Raw genomic sequence first — 15,142 nt, 5'->3', positions numbered from 1 at the left:
GGTATACAATGTAATGATTTGTTATTTGTACTGACTGGGAAATGTCACCACAGTAAGTTTAACATCCAGCACCTCACATAGTTAGAATTTTTTTTTGTAAAGAGTCCTTTTAAGATCTACTCTCCTAGCAACTTTCAAATATACAATGCAATATTAACTATAGTCACCATGCTGTATGTTATATCACTAGAACTGATTTATCTTGAGGCTAGAAGTCTGTACATTTTGACTACCTTTACTCATTTCTCCCAGTTCCCACCCTTCACCTCTGGCAGCCACCAATCTGTTCTCTGTTTCTATGAGTTTGGTTTTTTAAAAAATATTCCACATATAAGTGAGATCGTACAGTTTTTGTCTTTGTCTAACTTATTTCACTTAGCATAATGTCCTCAAGGTCCATCCATGTGGCAGCAAATGGAGAGATTTCCTTCTTTTTTATGGCTAATATTTTATTATATATCTATATATAAACTTATGATCATTTCACAGTTAATGCATATATCAAATCATTATATTATACACCTTAAACTAATATAATGTTATATTTAAACTATATCTCGGGAGGCGGGGCTAAGATGGCGGAGGAATAGGACGGGGAGACCACTCTCTCCTCCACAAATTTATCGAAAGAACATCTGAACGCTGACCAAACTTCACAAAACTACTTCTGAAGGCTGGCAGAGGACGTCAGGCTTCCACAAAGACAGAGCATTATCTTCAAAAGAGGTAGGAGAAATTATAAAATATAAAAAGAGAGACAAAAGCGTTAGGGACGGAGATCCGTCCCGGGGAGGGAGTCGTAAAAGAGGAGGAATTTCCAAGCACCAGGAAACCCTCTCACCGGCGGGTGTGGGGGAAGATTTCTTATCTCGGAGGGCAATGTAACTGGGAGGAAAAAATAAATAAAATCCACAGATTACGTGCCTAAAGCAACTCCCAGCAAAGAACCCCAGACGCTCGCATCATCCGCCACCAGCAAGTGGGGGCTGAACGGAGAGGAGCGGGCGGCACTGCCTAGGGTAAGGACCGGGCCCGAGTGCCCCGAGGGCGATCTGAGGGAGCTAACGTGAGATAGTAACCTAAACTGTGGGACAGCCAGAGAGAGAGAACTATCCCGCGAAAAGCCCAACTCTAAGGCACTGCCGGCCCGCTCACAGAACAAAGGACTGAGCGATACCAGAGGAGAGCTAGCCGGCTGCGGACCGCCCCATCCCCCGCCGGACACAGCAGGCAGGCGGGGCCAGCCAGAGCCGGAAAGGGGCAAACTCGGCTCCAGAGAGGGCACCCCCTACCAAACTGCAAACAGGCTCCCAGTTTCTAAGCAAAGACTGCCTGAGATCCCGGAGGGTTGACAGCCGCCGGGAGGGTCGCAGCCAGAGACCAGCTCCCCAGAACCGACACAAAGCACACCGGAGCCGGGTGCGCCCCTAAACCGAGGCTGGGACCAGGGAGGTGATAAGCCGCACCGCCCCAACAGGGGAGAGCGCGCTCGCCAAACTCCTGGCCGCCGGGGCAGCTCCGACCGGGAACGGCACAAGCCGCGGGCGAAACCGAGTCTGCGCCTTTGTGGAGTAACCGGGAGCCTGAACCTGAGCGGCTTAGACCTGGGAAGTGCACGCAGCTCAGGGCCCGCTCCCCGGCCGAGTAACCTGAAGCCTGAGCAGGGTAGACGGGGAAAGCACACACGCCGTGAGCGGGGGCGAACCCAGTGCGGCCGAGACACTGCGAGCTTACCACACACACGCCAGATTTGCAGTGTTCCTTCCTCCCCACAGCACGATTGAACAAGCGAACCTAAAGAGATCACCTCCACCGCTTTGTTGCAGGGCGGAAATTAGATACTGAAGAGATCTCCAAACAGAAGCCAAATAAACAGAGGGAAGCGCTCTGGAAGGGACAGGCCAACAGATTAAAATCCCTGTAGTTAATACCGACTGCATTGAAAAGGACCTATAGATCTTGAAAAGTATAAGCAGGAATAAGGATCTATCTGAAACTGAGCAGATCCCACACTGCTCACAACAGCTCCAGAGAAAGTCCGGGATATATATATTTTTACTATTTTTTTTTTAAATTTTTTTTTAATTAAAAAAAATTTTTTCTCTTCTTTCCTTTTTATTCAAGTCCTCTATTACACCTTTAACTTTCATTTTCATAACCCACTATTAACTTGCAAAAAAAAAACCCTATTTTTGAAGCAAACTACATACATATATCTTATACCTTTTGTGTTTTCTTTTTTTAATGTTTTTTTTTCCTGTTTTACTTTTTTTTTACTGTTTCTTTTTTTACTGTTTTACTGTTTTTTTTTCTTTTTACACTGTTTCCTTTTTTCTTTTTTTTTATATTGTAAGTTTTATAAGAGTCTAACCTCTACTCTAGATTTTTAATCTTTGTTTTACATATTTGATATCAATTTTGTACATTTAAGAACCCAATCTTTAGGACGCATTTTTACTCAGGAGTGTGATCACTGGCCTGATTACTCTCTCCCCCTATTGATGCTCTTTCTTCTCCCCCAGGGAACCTCTATCTCCCACCCTCCTCCTTCTCTTCTCAACCCAATTCTGTGAATCTCTGAGGGTGTTCTGGGTACCGGAGAACACTTCAGGAACAGGATACTGCCCAGATCTCTCTCTCCCCTCTTGATTCCTCCCTTTCTACTCATGCTCACCTCTATTACCTTCCTCCCCCCTCTCTGTGTATCTCTGTGAACCACTCTGAGGGTTCCAAACTGTGGAAAGCACAGAGGGAAGTGCTTACTGGCTAGATTGCTCTCTCCACATTTGAATTCCCCTCTTCCCCTCCTGGTCACCTCAACCACCCCCCCTCCCACCTCATCTCTCCATGTAACTCAGTGAACCTTTCTGGGTATCCCTCACTGTGGAGAATCTTTTCACCATTAGCCTAAAAGTTTTATTATTGAGGCTGTATGGAAGGAGAAGTCTTGAGGCTACTGCAAGAATAAGACTGAAAGCCAGGGGAAACATTAATTAATAAGAGACCATCCAATAGCCTCCATATATACACTGAAACCAAGCTCCACCCAAGAGCCAATAAGTTCCAGAGCAAGACATACCACACAAATTCTCCAGCAACGCAGGAACATAGACCTGAGCATCAATATACAGGCTGCCCAGAGGCACACCAAATCCATAGACATCTCCAAAATTAATACTGGTCACTCCATTGCACTCTAGAGAGCAGAAATCCAGCTCCACCCACCAGAACACTGACACAAGCTCCCCCAACCAGGAAGCCTTGACAAGCCACCTGTCCAACCCCAACCACAGTGAGGAACCTCCACAATAAAGAGGAACTTCATACTAACAGAATACAGAAGGGCCACGCCTAACACAGCAATCGAAACAAGATGAAAAGGCAGAGAAATACTCAGCAAGTAAAGGAAAATATGAAATGCCCACAAAACCAAACAAAAGAGGAGGAGATAGGGAATCTATCTGAAAAAGAATTTAGAATAATGATAATAAAAATGATCCAAAATCTTGAAAGCAAAATGGAGTTACAGATAAATAGCCTGGAGACAAAGATTGAGAAGATGCAAGAAATGTTTATCAAGGACTTAGAAGAAATAAAAAGGAGTCAATATAGAATGAATAATGAAATAAAGGAGATAAAAGACACTCTGGAGGGAACCAACAGTAGAATAACGGAGGCAGAAGATAGGATAAGTGAGGTAGAAGATAGAATGATGGAAATAAACGAAGCAGAGAGGAAAAAAGAAAAAAGAATCGAAAGAAATGAGGAAAACCTCTGGGACCTCTGGGACAATATGAAATGCCCCAACATTCGAATCATAGGAGTCCCAGAAGAAGAAGATAAAAGGAAAGGCCATGAAAAAATACTCGAGGAGATAATAGTTGAAAATTTCCCTAAAATGAGGAAAGAAATAGTCACAGAAGTCCAAGAAACCCAGAGAGTTCCAAACAGGATAAACCCAAGGCGAAACACCCCAAGACACATATTAATCAAATTAACAAAGATCAAACACAAAGAACAAATATTAAAAGCAGCAAGGGAAAAACAACAAATAACACACAAGGGGATCCCCATAAGGATAACAGCTGATCTTTCAATAGAAACCCTTCAGGCTAGAAGGGAATGGCAGGACATACTTAAAGTAATGAAAGAGAATAATCTACAACCCAGGTTACTGTACCCAGCAAGGATCTCATTCAGATATGAAGGAGAATTCAAAAGCTTTACAGACAAGCAAGAGCTGAGGGAATTCAGCACCACCAAACCAGCTCTCCAACAAATGCTAAAAGGTCTTCTCTAAACAGGAAACACAGAAAGGATGTTTCAACACGAACTCAAAAAAACAAAGTAAATAGCAACGGGATCATACTTATCAATAATTACCTTAAATGTAAATGGGTTGAATGCCCCAACCAAAAGACAAAGGCTTGCTGAATGGATACAAAAACAAGACCCCTATATATGCTGTCTACAAGAGACCCACCTCAAAACTAGGGACACACACTGGCTGAAAGTGAAGGGATGGAAAAACATATTTCATGCAAACGGAGACCAAAAGAAAGCAGGAGTCGCAATACTCATTTCAGATAAAATAGACTTTAAAATAAAGGATGTGAAAAGGGACAAAGAAGGACACTCCATAAAGATCAAAGGATCAATCCAAGAAGAAGACGTAACAATCATAAATATATATGCACCCAACATAGGAGCACCACAATATATAAGGCAAATACTAACAAGTATGAAAGGGGAAATTAACAATAACACAATAAGAGTGGGAGACTTTAATACTCCACTCACGCATATGGATAGATCAACTAAACAGAAAATTAACAAGGAAACACAAACTTTAAATGATACAATAGACAAATTAGATTTAATTGATATTTACAGGACTTTCCACCCCCAAACAATCAATTTTACCTTTTTCTCAAGTGCACATGGAACTTTCTCCAGGATAGATCACATCCTGGGCCATAAATCTAGCCTTGGTAAATTCAAAAAAATTGAAATCATCCCAGCCATCTTCTCTGACCACAATGCAGTAAGATTAGACCTCAATTACAGGAAAAAAACTATTAAAAATTCCAACATATGGAGGCTAAACAACACGCTTCTGAATAACCAACAAATCACAGAAGAAATCCAAAAAGAAATAAAAATTATGCATAGAAACGAATGAAAATGAAAACACAACAACCCAAAACCTATGGGACACTGTAAAAGCAATACTAAGGGGAAGGTTCATAGCAATACAGGCGTACCTCAAGAAACAAGAAAAAAATCAAATAAATCAACTAACTCTACACCTAAAGCAACTAGAGAAGGAAGAAATGAAAAACCCCAGGGTCAGTAGAAGGAAAGAAATCTTAAAAATTAGGGCAGAAACAAATGCAAAAGAAACAAAAGAGACCATAGCAAAAATCAACAAAACTAAAAGCTGTTTTTTCGAGAAGATAAACAAAATTGACAAGCCATTAGCCAGACTCATCAAGAAACAAAGGGAGAAGAATCAGATCAACAAAATTAGAAATGAAAATGGAGAGATCACAACAGACTCCACAGAAATGCAAAGGATCATAAGAGACTACTACCAACAGCTATATGCCAATAAAATGGACAACTTGGAAGAAATGGACAAATTCTTAGAAAAGTATAACTTTCCAAAACTGAACCAGGAAGAAATAGAAGATCTTAACAGACCCATCACAAGCACGGAAATCGAAACTGTAATCAGAAATCTTCCAGCAAACAAAAGCCCAGGACCAGACGGCTTCACAGCGGAATTCTACCAAAAATTTAGAGAAGAGCTAACACCTATCCTACTCAAACTCTTCCAGAAAATTGCAGAAGATGGTAAACTTCCAAACTCATTCTATGAGGCCACCATCACCCTAATTCCAAAACCAGACAAAGATGTCACAAAAAAGGAAAACTACAGGCCAATATCACTGATGAACATAGATGCAAAAATCCTTAATAAAATTCTAGCAAACAGAATCCAACATCATATTAAAAAGATCATACATCATGACCAAGTGGGCTTTATCCCAGGAATGCAAGGTTTTTTTTAACATCCGCAAATCAATCAATGTAATACACCACATTAACAAATTGAAAGAAAAAAACCATATGGTTATCTCAATAGATGCAGAAAAAGCCTTTGACAAAATTCAGCATCCATTTATGATAAAAACCCTCCAGAAATCAGGAATAGAAGGAACATATCTCAACATAATAAAAGCTATATATGACAAACCCACAGCAAACATTATCCTCAATGGTGAAAAATTGAAAGCATTTCCCCTAAAGTCAGGAACAAGGCAAGGATGCCCACTCTCACCACTACTATTCAACATAGTTTTGGAAGTTTTGGCCACAGCAATCAGAGCTGAAAAAGAAATAAAAGGAATACAGATAGGAAAAGAAGAAGTAAAACTCTCACTGTTTGCAGATGACATGATCCTCTACATAGAAAACCCTAAAGACTCTACTAGAAAATTACTAGAGTTGATCAATGAATATAGTAAAGTTGCAGGATATAAAATTAACACACAGAAATCCCTTGCATTCCTATACTCCAATAATGAGAAAACAGAAAGAGAAATTAAGGAAACAATACCATTCACCATTGCAACAAAAAGAATAAAATACTTAGGAATATATCTACCTAAAGAAACAAAAGACTTATATATAGAAAACTATAAAACACTGATGAAAGAAATCAAAGAGGACACAAACAGATGGAGAAATATACCGTGTTCATGGATTGGAAGAATTAATATAGTGAAAATGAGTATACTACCCAAAGCAATCTATAGATTCGATGCAATCCCTATCAAGCTACCAATGGTATTTTTCACAGAACTAGAACAAATCATCTCACAATTTGTATGGAAATACAAGAAACCTCGAATAGCCAAAGCAATCTTGAGGAAGAAGAATGGAACTGAAGGAATCAACCTGCCTGACTTCAGGCTCTACTACAAAGCCACAGTCATCAAGACAGTATGGTACTGGCACAAAGATAGAAATATAGATCAATGGAACAAAATAGAAAGCCCAGAGATAAACCCACGCACCTATGGACACCTTATCTTCGACAAAGGAGGCAAGAATATACAATGGAGAAAAGACAATCTCTTTAACAAGTGGTGCTGGGAAAACTGGTCAACCACTTGTAAAAGAATGAAACTAGAACACTTCCTAACACCGTACACAAAAATAAACTCAAAATGGATTAAAGATCTAAACGTAAGACCAGAAACTATAAAACTCCTAGAGGAAAACATAGGCAAAACACTCTCCGACATAAATCACAGCAGGATCCTGCATGACCCACCTCCCAGAATATTGGAAATAAAAGCAAAAATAAACAAATGGGACCTAATTAAAATTAAAAGCTTTTGCACAACAAAGGAAACTATAAGCAAGGTGAAAAGACAGCCTTCAGAATGGGAGAAAGTAATAGCAAACGAAGCAACAGACAAACGATTAATCTCAAAAATATACAAGCAACTTCTGCAGCTGAATTCCAGAAAAATAAACGACCCAATCAAAAAATGGGCCAAAAAAACTAAACAGACATTTCTCCAAAGAAGACATACAGATGGCTAACAAACACATGAAAAGATGCTCAACATCGCTCATTATTAGAGAAATGCAAATCAAAACCACAATGAGGTATCATTTCACACCAGTCAGAATGGCTGCTATCCAAAAGTCTACAAGCAATAAATGCTGGAGAGGGTGTGGAGAAAAGGGAACCCTCTTACACTGTTGGTGGGAATGCAAACTAGTACAGCCACTATGGAGAACAGTGTGGAGATTCCTTAAAAAACTGGGAATAGAACTGCCATATGACCCAGCAATCCCACTGCTGGGCATACACACCGAGGAAACCAGAATTGAAAGAGACGCGTGTACCCCAATGTTCATTGCAGCACTGTTTACAATAGCCAGGACATGGAAGCAACCTAGATGTCCATCAGCAGATGAATGGATAAGGAAGCTGTGGTACATATACACAATGGAATATTACTCAGCCATTAAAAAAAATACATTTGAATCGGTTCTACTGAGATGGATGAAACTGGAGCCCATTATACAGAGTGAAGTAAGCCAGAAAGAAAAACAACAATACAGTATACTAATGCATATATATGGAATTTGAAAGATGGTAACGATAACCCTATATGCGAGACAGAATAAGAGACAGATGCGTAGAACAATTTTATGGACTCTGAGGGAGAAGGTGAGGGTGGGACGTTTTGGGAGAATAGCATTGAAACATGTATATTATCATATGTGAAACAGAACACCATTCCAGATTCGATGCATGAGACAAGGGCTCAGGGCCGGGGCAATGGGATGACCCAGAGGGATGGGATGGGGAGGGAGGTGGGTGTGGGGTCCAGGAAGGGGAACACATGTAAACCCATGGCTGATTCATGTCAATGTATGGCAAAAGCTATTACAATATTGTAAAGTAATTAGCCCCCAACTAAAATAAATAAATTTATAAAAAAAAAAATTCTTAATTGATAGAAGTCAGTTCTGCTTTTGCTATAGCACACTGACTGGCATTCTACCCATAATCTGTTTTGTCTTTCCTTGTATTAAAAATAAATACTTGAAGATAATAAAAAAATAAATAAATAAATAAACTATATCTCAGTAAAACCGAAAGAGAAAAATATTCTAATACCCTCTATGTCCATTTAAGACTGTCACTTCATAATCAGAATTCTTAGCACTTCTGTCCATATTTATTTTCATTTCCTTATATATATATATATATTCATACCATAGTTTGAATTTTTTAAAGTTTAGTAAAGAATAGGTTAGATCATTTGTACAAGCCAAAGGGAGAGGAGTGGATGATGATATAGGAGAGGAAATAACAGATGAAGCATGATTCCTGAGAGGGCAGAAGGGGTGGGATCCAGAGCATGGGTCAAAGGTCCATACTTTGACTGAAAGTGAGTAGAGACTCTGTTGCCATTGTAATGGTGGGGAGGATGGAATTGCTGGCATAGATGCAGACGAAGTTTCAGGCATGGCCATGGGTGGCAATGTGAGATGTTTATATGCCAGCCTCTTAGTTCACTGTGATGTGGAGGTGAGGTTGAGGGCAAGGTTTCTCAGTAAGCCATTCCCCTTGGAGGCTTCTGGAACTATTGAGGTTGAGTGACAGCCACAGTCGGGCACATCTCGTTTCTCACTCCTCTCACCCTCTCCCTGACACATGGATGTGTGTGGGTGTGTCTGTGTGTGCACGCGCCAGTGTGTGCGTGCACTGTGTCTGAATGGTGCTGAGTTAGGGCAGTATGTGGGATCCTTTGTCCTCTCTGTGTGGCCCTCTCTGTGTCTCAATACCCTTGCCTCCACCTCACTCATTCCCCTTGCCTCCTGCAAAACCATTCTGTCTTTCCACTCTTCTTTATTCCACTGTCCTTCCATAAGGCTAGCTGGTTGATACAGTGTGTTGGAAGGCGCTATATACTCTTGGTCTTCCCTCACAGCTCAGCTGGTAAAGAATCTGCCTGCAATGCAGGAGAAACCAGTTCGATTCCTGTGTTGGGAAGATCCACTAGAGAAGGGATAGGCTACCCACCCCATTATTCTTGGCCTTCCCTTGTGGCTCAGCTGGTAAAGAATCCGCCTGCAATGTGGGAGACCTGGGTTCAATCCCTGGGTTGGGAAGATCCCCTGAAGAAGGGAAAGGCTACCCACTCCAGTATTCTGGCCTGGAGAATTCCATGGACTCTATAGTCCATGGGGTCTCAAAGAGTCGGACACGACTGAGCGACTTTCACTGTGCACTATGCTGTATACTCTTAGGAATGTTTCTAGCCTTCTGAAAAACAGAGGCCCAAATTACATGGCAAGAAGAAACAAAGCCATTATGAGAAGCCGGGTTTCTGGGTCAGTGATCTTTCATCTTCATCTTACTGTTTCTGTCTTTACTCTCAAAGTTTAAGCCTTGGAAACAGGTGGCACAGGTTTCTGGGTCAGTGATCTTTCATCTTCATCTTACTGTTTCTGTCTTTACTCTCAAAGTTTAAGCCTTGGAAACAGGTGGCAAAGGCCCTGAAAGGAGGGCTCAAAATATAACACGCAACAGCTCCCACGGGGGCTTCCCTGGTGGCTCAGCAGTAAAGAATCCGCCTGCCAATGCAGAAGACTTGCATTTGATCCCTGGATCAGGAAGATCTCCTAGAGAAGGAAATGGCAAGCCACTCCAGTATTCTTGCCTGGGAAATCCCATGGGTAGAGGAGCCTGGTTTGATACAGTCCATGGAGTTGGAAAGAGTCAGACTTATCTTAGCAACTAAGCAATAACAACAACAACAGCTTCCAAAGGACAACTTGATAATAGTTTTCTTAATGAAACCACAGGTCTGGTTCAGTTGATTTAAATCCTGCTTGAATCATACAGCCTTTGGATTCAGCTCTATGATTGGTTGTTGGCCTGATGATTCACTTAATGGAGAAATTAAGAACATTGAATGAATTTTAAAATTGTGATAAAATACATGTGACATAAAATTTTAGCCATTTAAGTGGTTATTTTAACCATTTTAAGTGTATTGTTCGGTGGTGTTGTTCTCAGTCGCTCACTTGTGTCCAACTCTTTTGCGATCCCATCTATTCTAACCTGCTAGGCTTCTCTGTCCATGGCATTCTCCAGGCAAGAATACTGGAGTATTTCCTCCTCCAGGGGGTCTTCCTGACCCAGGGCTCAAACTCTTGAGTCTCTTACTTTGCAGGCAATTCTTCACCTGCTGAGCCTTCAGGGAAGCCCTCAGTAGCGTTAAATGTATTCAAATTGTTGTGCAACCAATTGGTGTTGTGCACCAATCTACAGAACTTTTTCATCTTGCAAAAGTTAAACTATATAACCATTAAAAACAATTCCTTGTTCTCCCCTGTCCCCAGGTCCAGGCAACCACCATTCTACTTTCTGTTTCTACAAAGATGACTGCTCCAAGTACCTCATACTAGTGGAATCATATAATATTCGTCTTCTGTGAGTGGCTTATTTCACTTAGCATAATGTCCTCAAGGTTCATTCGTGTTGTAGCATTTGTCAGAATTCCCTTCCTTTTTAAGGTTGAATAATACTATATGTATATATTACATTTTGTCTATCCAATTGTCTATTCATGGGCAGTTGTGTGTTTCCACCTTTTGGCTAATTGTGAATAATGCTGCTATATACATGTGTGTACAAGTATCTATTTGGGTCCCTAGTTTCAATTCTTTTGGGTACATACCCATAAGTGGAATTGCTGGATCATAGGGTAATCTTATTTTTAATTTTTTGAGGACCTGTCATACTTCCTTCCGAAGAGACTGTACCATTTTACTGATACATTTCTACCAAAAGTGCACAAAGATTTCAGTTTTTCCACATCCATATAAACACTTGCTATTTTTTTTTTTTTTGATAGTAGTCTACCTAATGGATGTGAGGTAGTAGCTCATCATGGTTTTGACTTGTATTTCTCTAATGATTGGTCACTTGTATATCTTCTTTGGAGAAATGTCTAGTCAAGTCCTCTGGCCATTATTTAATTTGGTTGATTTTTGTTTTTGAGATCAAGAACATTTAAAGATTTTTTTGCAGTGTGTATCTAGAATGACATTGTAGGTTTATTTAAGTCCAAGTTCTTTGACTTTTTTCCAGTGACGCTGTCACAGTCCCTGTTGTGAAACACAATGAGCTCCTCAAGGTAAATTCCAAGTTTAGGTAGCATTTGATGTGGCTCTATCCAGTTTTTAATTTTAATTTATGATAATAGGATCAGGATTTTAGATAAATCAGGTACTATGTCTCTTGATATAGCAAAGAGGAAGGTATTCGTTATTTTCTGTGCTGATGGCATTGTCCTATGCTGTTCACTAGGAGGAACAACTCAGAATCAAGTATGCCATGTTTAAAATGTATTCCTGTGAGGTCTAATGAAGGGCTAAGTCTAGTAATGTTCCAGGGGTCCTGGGGTGGTGGTATGTATTTTGGGACAAACACAACCCACGGGAACATAGGAGATTTAATTCTGCTCCACAGTAATGATGCCACAGGAGCCACATTGAAGATCATAAGTGGCAGATACGGTTGGTTGCTAGCTTCTCTCTTAAAAATGTTTCAGGCCAATCTTGAGAGCTATAGGGATAGAAATTTAGGACTTTGCTATACTTTTTAGTGTCTTAAGGGCAGAGGTGTTTTTTTGAGAAAAGTCTTATTTACCTGTAGACGTTCTCAGCCCACTCTGTGCTAAGGCCTTATTAACAGACAAGAGCATGAAGCAGATCCTTTGCTTTCCTCACTGTCTACATGTCTGGGGTCTCAGCACAGGAGTCTCCTCTCAGTCAGCTTATCAGTAAATTCCGTTTTGGATTGTCTTCTATAGAAACCTTGTGAAAGCCCTGATGAGAAAAATGGTTATGTGAGATGTATAGCCAAAGAGAGATACTTAACATTCATCCCTGTAGCTTCTCTGAGCGACTTCTTGGTATTAAGCTGCAGTACCCCAAACCTGGCTCTGTGGTATATTGTTCTAGCTTCACACAGAAAATTCAGAGTCCAACCTAAGGCATAACAACATTCCTTAAACTTTTATTGAGCCCCTCTGTAACATATAGCATATATAGAACATCTCAGATTCTTTTTGCTTTTCCTTTTTAAATTAAAACCATAGTAAGCACTATCCTATTATTATATATATAAGGCTACTCATAGTAAATTATTTTCAGAGCCAGAAAAAGGAAAAAAAGACTTTTCCAAAAGCAGTTTTTCTTTTTTTTTAAATTAAACTTTTTATTTTCTATTGGAGTATAACTGATGTTGTGATAGTTTCAGGTGGACAGCAAAGGGACTCCACCATACATACATGTGTGTCCGTTCTCCCCCAAACTCCCCTTCCTCCAGGCTGCCATATAATATTGAACAGAGTTCCCTATGCTACACAACAAAAATAAAATTATGCAATTCTGTGAATTTCTTTGCTTTTGGCTTGACTATCAGGAAGATTCATTTTAAACTCAATTATTTTTTTTAATCTAATATTTTTTGAACTCAGTATTTGCTGGCCTTGCTTTGTTTGGTGTATTCTCTCTCTCTCTTTTAAAGGTGCTTGCAGGGTTGATTTCTTCTGTGGCTTCTCTCATTGGCTTGTAATGGCCAGCTTCTCCCTGTGTGCTCACATGGCCCTTCTTATGTGTTGTTTATTCTTTTTAAACAGATTCACTTAGGTATACTTTACCATAAAAACAAGCCATTTAAACTGAACAATTCCATGGTTTTTAGTAAGTTTATAGAGTGTGCAACTATCATCACAACCTAATTTTAGAATATTTTCATCACCTCCCAAAGGTCCCTTCCCTCAGCCCTAGGCAACCACTAACCTACATTCTGCCTCTATAGATTTGTCTGCTCTGGATATTTCATGTAAATGGAGTCATACAATATGTGGTTTTTGTGACTGGCTTCTTTCATTGAGCATAATGTCTTCCAAGTTCATTCACATTGTAGCATACTTCATTCCTTTTTATTGCTGAATAATATTACATTGTATGGATATACCACATTTTGTTTATTTATAGTTGATGGGCACTTGTTTCCAGGTTTTGGTTATTGTGAATAATGTTACTAGGACCATTCACTTACTAGTCTTTGTATAGCTGTATATTTTTATTTTTCTTTGGTAGATACATAGGAGTAGAATAGATGAGTCTTACGGGTAATTTATGTTTAGAAACTACCCAACTGTTCTCCAAAGTAATGGTACCATTTAGCAATTCCACCAACAACATATGAGGGTTTTAGCTTCTCCATGTTCTCACCAACACTTGACATTGTATCCTTTCTGGATTACAGTCATTTCAGTGGATGTGACTATGAAGTGGTGTCTCATTGTAACTTTAATTTGGATTTAGTGGATTTCCCTAGTGACACACGATGTTAAGTATTTTTTCATGTACTTATTGGCTATTCATGTACCTTTTTTGGTGAAATGTTTATTCCGATCTTTTGTTTATATTTAATTCAGTTATTTAATTCAATTCTTATCAATGAATTGTAGCAGTTCTTTATACATTCTGGATGTGAGTCTTTTATCAAATATGTGACTTGTAAATATTTTCTCCCAGTTTGTGGTTCACCTTTCTATTTTCTTAACAGTGTCTTTTTGAAGTGCAAAACTTTAAAATTTTGCAGAAGTCTAATTTATCAATCTTTTTCTTTAGAATGTTTTTGATATCATATCTAAAAATATTTGCCTAATCTAAGGTCATGGAGATTTTCTCCTATATTTTCTTCTTACAAGTTGTATAGTTTTGGTTCTTACATATAGTAAGAGATGTTAGGTTTGTGATTCATTTTGAGTTACTTTTTGTTGTTTGGTGTGAAGTAAGGGTCCAAATTCATCCTTTTCCTTGTGGATATCTAATTTTCCCAGCATCATTTGTGGAAAAGATGGTTTTTGTTAATTGTTGACTCTGTTTTTATTACATTTATGCCTTTCAAGAAAAGGTGAAGTAGGTAGGGCATAAAGAAATAATGTCTGAACGAAGATGAAGACAGTCTTTTGTGTTGGAGTTTTAAGTACTTACATGAGAGAATGAGCATCTGGCTGATGTTTTAAAGAATAAATTGAACCAAGATTTTATTTTGTTTCCTTCATCTCCCCTATTTCCCCCGACTGGACATCTGCTTCCCTCCTGTGAGAGGAAGTGAAAGAGGCATAGACACAAACTATTTTTACTGTGTTGTTCCCTTTTAAGAAAAAAACCCTACTCTGCAGGGTCAGTTTAGTACTGAATTACCCTACGCCAAGTGCTCTATTGCAGTTTTTGGAAGCTGACTTTCCCCAGGAAGCAGAACTGCTATTCCTGGTTCTCAGTGTTATGTAATAACATAACTTGTCACTTTTAAGGATGCTGATGGGTGTCAAGAGAGACCACTGAACTCTTCATATATTTGACTTACTGATGAATTTCTCACAAGAAATATCCTAGGAGATAGAACCAGGGTTGGGAACCCTCTACATCCAGATCCTACACGTATCTTCAGTAATGGGTAGAGGTAACTGCAAATAGAAATACGTTCAGTTGCTTTCTGGGGTTGACCGATACAAGT

At 39.5% G+C, this 15,142-nt stretch overlaps 1 protein-coding gene across 1 annotated transcript in view; it reads left to right on the top strand.

Annotated features, from left to right (window-relative positions):
• Positions 1 to 559: 559 nt before the first annotated feature.
• The window catches only part of ZPLD1 (zona pellucida like domain containing 1), a 664,056-nt gene continuing 649,473 nt past the window's right edge, over positions 560 to 15,142 (top strand). The window contains exons 1-2 of the transcript XR_014069128.1: positions 560 to 726; positions 10,942 to 11,032. The gene's annotated coding sequence lies outside the window, so the exon portion shown is untranslated. The remainder of the gene's footprint in view (positions 727 to 10,941; positions 11,033 to 15,142) is intronic.

The sequence above is a fragment of the Giraffa tippelskirchi genome, chromosome 2, assembly GCF_054371585.1.
Source record: "Giraffa tippelskirchi isolate mGirTip1 chromosome 2, T2T-mGirTip1v1.2.pri, whole genome shotgun sequence".
Classification (NCBI taxonomy): domain Eukaryota; kingdom Metazoa; phylum Chordata; class Mammalia; order Artiodactyla; family Giraffidae; genus Giraffa; species Giraffa tippelskirchi.
This window is presented reverse-complemented; position numbering and strand designations above follow the sequence as displayed.